Below are 3884 nucleotides of genomic sequence, written 5' to 3' on the forward strand. Positions count from 1 at the left end.
CGATCGGAAGGAGCGGCGCTCGGACAACTAGGGCAGCGCTCGGTAAGAGGATTGCGGGAGAGAAAGGCCGTGATCGAGCCTAATGGGAGAGTCTTCTCCTCTTTTGTGTTCCTGGTACCATGGGGATTTTGAATAACTTTCTTCTCAATGAATACATAGATAATTCACCTATAAATAGGCGTGTACAAGAGATAAAACGAGGAAAGAAATCTTCCTACAACTAAGTAATTCCTATAATTATGGAATAAACATAAATACATATAATTAAGAATTACTTCCTTTTATACTATGACTAAATATAGCAAGTACTAAATAGAATTAAAGTAAATAATAATGAGCGTAATTCCACATACCATATAATAACATTTTTGGTAATCAAACATTTAGCCAATCGGTCATAAAGAAGCAACCTAATCATTGCTCTGAGTGATACAAAAATGATTTAGGGCCAAGATTTTCTAAGGTAGATCAAAGTCTAATGATGCAATAACTTTGCATAAGAATAAATTTCAACAAGCAATCGTAGTTAGCAACGAAGCCATATAACACCACAGTTATTTACTATTAGATTCTTCTCCTGCAGACCAGAACTCTCTATATATATATATTTTATTTTATATATATATTATTTTATTTTTTATTTTTTATTTTTTTTATTTTTTTGAGAAAGCCCAAAAGCTAATATATTCAAAAGGAAATAGAGATAAATATAGATTGTGTGGAATGGCCCAAGCATGACACCCTTCCACAAATGGTTCCAAAAAAAGATAAAATATAGAAAATTACAAAAAAAAAAAAATTACAAAAAACCCAAAAAAAAAAAAATGCCAAAAAAACGTAGTATCAGGCAGCTAGAGAGTGACCCAATTTTGTTTTTCCTCTGCATTGCCTCTGCCTCTAGTTCTAGGAAAGAAGTCAGCTAATAAATTGGTAAGATAAGTGTCATTATCAATAGTGACCAAAATATCATCTAATAAATTTCCAAGCTCGAGTCGACCTCCAGTCTTCTTCTTCCTCTTGAAATAGATCTATCATTCCTCATCCGAAGATTGGCTCGTATGATCAGTGGATTGGTCTAAAGTGTGTCGGACATGTGTAAGATGTTGAACATTAGAAATAACTGCTTGTTGTACCAGCTGATCTTTGATTGCATCAAAGAAGCACTCTCGTGTGTATTGCATGTAAGTGAGTCTTCTTCAATAATAGTGAGTGATATAAGCACTTTTGAATATGTACCTGTAGTATGATGTTCTACATCAGGAACTGCGATGTTAGGTAGAGGTAGAAGATCGGTTTGCACTTTCTCAGCAAGGATGGTAGATGGCTGATCTTTAGCGATATTCAAAACTTGTCATGTGGTAGTTTTCTCTCCAGATGGAACAGATATGTCCGGAGTAGTGGAATTAGATCCATCCTTATTCACTTGATCTTTAGATTTCAAATTAGGATGAAACATAATGGCATTTATCAAGTGTATGCACAAACATCTTACAATGAGACAGTAAGGCGGCCTATGCTCCATGCCGATTTGTTGCCAATATCCATTATGAGTTGTGTCCAACCAGACTTCAGTAACATCAGGTAAAGTAATATCTCTTTCCACAAGTATTCTGGCCACAGAAATTATGGTAATGTTGAAATTCGGTAGATCTAGCTTCATAGGATCCCTAAGTATGGCCCCAATAGAATAAAAAACCTGATGATGAAAAAAGTACAGCTTGTGACTTGGTAGACTGAATCATACCCGTACAGTAGGAGGTTCATGATTGGGGTCAAAAATTAGGAGACCACTTAAGTAGCTTGATTGATTTACCAACAATGATGAGGTATTTTTTTGGAGAAAATTCGAGTGTAGTCTTCAGTCATGGTTAATTTAATCAATACATATCTCTCATCCATGAGCCTCACTTTCCACTTTCCTGCTAATTTGAGATCATCAAAACTTTTCCTGATAACTTCCATAAGTGGGTGCTCCCACTAAAATTTTTCAATAAGAGCAAACTTGAATTTGCCAATCAGGGTTGAAATTTCTAACTCCTAGAAAAAGAGTATTGCTTTCACACTTTGTCTGCTTACATTCTTAATAAATGAGCAGACACATGTACTATCACGATATTCCTTATAACTTGAGGTCAAGACAACCGCCGTCTCCACCTGAAGATTACCCACCACGTGGGCAAAAGGAGACTTTGTCAAGTTCAACCGAATAAGAAGGAAACTCCATCACAACAATTAGAAGTCCCATCACAACAATTAGAAGCCCTGCCAAGTCGGTCAGAGCGCAGGAATGACGAGTCGAAGACGGTCACGAACCGATGAGACCAAACACTCGGTGTTGTCGAGCTGAGTCGGAAGAAGACGAAGGAGGAAGACGAGCACGCGACCCCTTTCCGTCTTCCGTGAGATATGAATCGGCGAAATCGAACAGAGACAACTCTGTTGGCTTCGAATGTCGCAGATGCGAGCCGCAGTCGACATAGAAGCAGCGCGGGCCGACGACGACGGAGAGGATGGAGAACAGAGAGGACGAAGAGACGACGCCGAAGATCTCAACAATTAGCCCACTTCTTAAGGAGCACAACCACTCCATAAAAAGAGCCTTTCACAATAATTTAATACATCACTGATGTATTATGTTATATGTTTATTCTCATAGAGAGTAAAACTAAAAAAGAAAGAAATATCATTTCTGAAGCCATAATTTGGCCACTTCTCCTTCCCCTAATCTCCAACCATTAGCCCACTTCTTAAAGAGCACAACCACTCCATAAAAAGAGCCTTCTCACAATTAGCGATTTATACTATCCTCTTCTTACATATCTCTCTCTCCCTAATCCTTCCAATTTCCCTTAGAGGATTACAGTGAAAGAAAAGATTTCTACAAAAGTGAAAAATGGTTTCAAGAATATTTAACAACGAGTAAGGGGCAGTTTGGTTTGTTGAGAAAAAAATGCGTTGTGATTAAAATGTAGTATATTTAGAATATTTTAGAGTTATTTAGTTTAATGTAAAATAAATGATATCAATGTAAACATAGTTGGTGGCAGCACAAATGGACAAGGATGGCAAAGGCTGGAGAAGCGAGCCGACAACTATGGCAGACAACGGCCAACAGTGACAAGCACCGGCCTATGGATGTCAGATTTATCATTTGCAGTGTATTTGAAAATCACCTAAATCTATCAAATTTAGAATGCACCAGTTTTAAACTTAGGTTGAATTTCAAATTCAATATAATTTTACACTACATTCCATTTTCAACCAACCAAATATCAAAATTCCAAAGACCCCTACATTATATTTACTTTGCACTACAAATTCTTTCTACCAAACAGCCTCTGGATGAAATACATTGTGAGTGTGAGTGGAGTGAGACTGTAAACAAGCCGAGCTTGAGCAAGCTCGGGCTTGGCTCGTGAACTGTGTGTTTGTATTCGGCTAGATTTAACTATTCTTGTTCGTGTTTAGCTAGAAATTGACTCGTTAAAATTATTTGAAAAAAATAGATGTAGGGTATTTGATTCGAACGTACACCAACTCTGTGCAATAGAAGGCGCAAAACCGCATAACCACACGAGCAGTTATGATTTAAACTTAATTATAAATATATTTAATTTATTATTATATAAATAATATATATAATTTCTTTATTTCGAGCTAAAAGGAGCCGAACACGAGCGAACAAGAGGTTGTTCGTGTTCGGCTCATTTATAATTCGAGCATAAAAAATTTGTTTGAGTTCGACTCATTTACTTAAGGAGCAAACAGAACACGAGTTACTTAACGAGTTGTTCGCGAACAACAAGCTTTATTGATAGCCCTAGAGTGGAGGAAATAATCTATATCCAATATATATATATATATATATATATATATATAGGCAT

General features: G+C 36.6%; 1 protein-coding gene across 1 annotated transcript in view; it reads right to left on the bottom strand.

The window, feature by feature from the left end:
* The window catches only part of LOC110030104 (signal peptidase complex subunit 3B), a 34464-nt gene that overhangs the window by 27004 nt on the left and 3576 nt on the right, over window positions 1-3884 (bottom strand). The window lies entirely within an intron of this gene.

Source organism: Phalaenopsis equestris, unplaced genomic scaffold (genome assembly GCF_001263595.1).
Source record: "Phalaenopsis equestris unplaced genomic scaffold, ASM126359v1 Scaffold000656, whole genome shotgun sequence".
In the NCBI taxonomy this organism is placed as follows: Eukaryota; Viridiplantae; Streptophyta; class Magnoliopsida; order Asparagales; family Orchidaceae; genus Phalaenopsis; species Phalaenopsis equestris.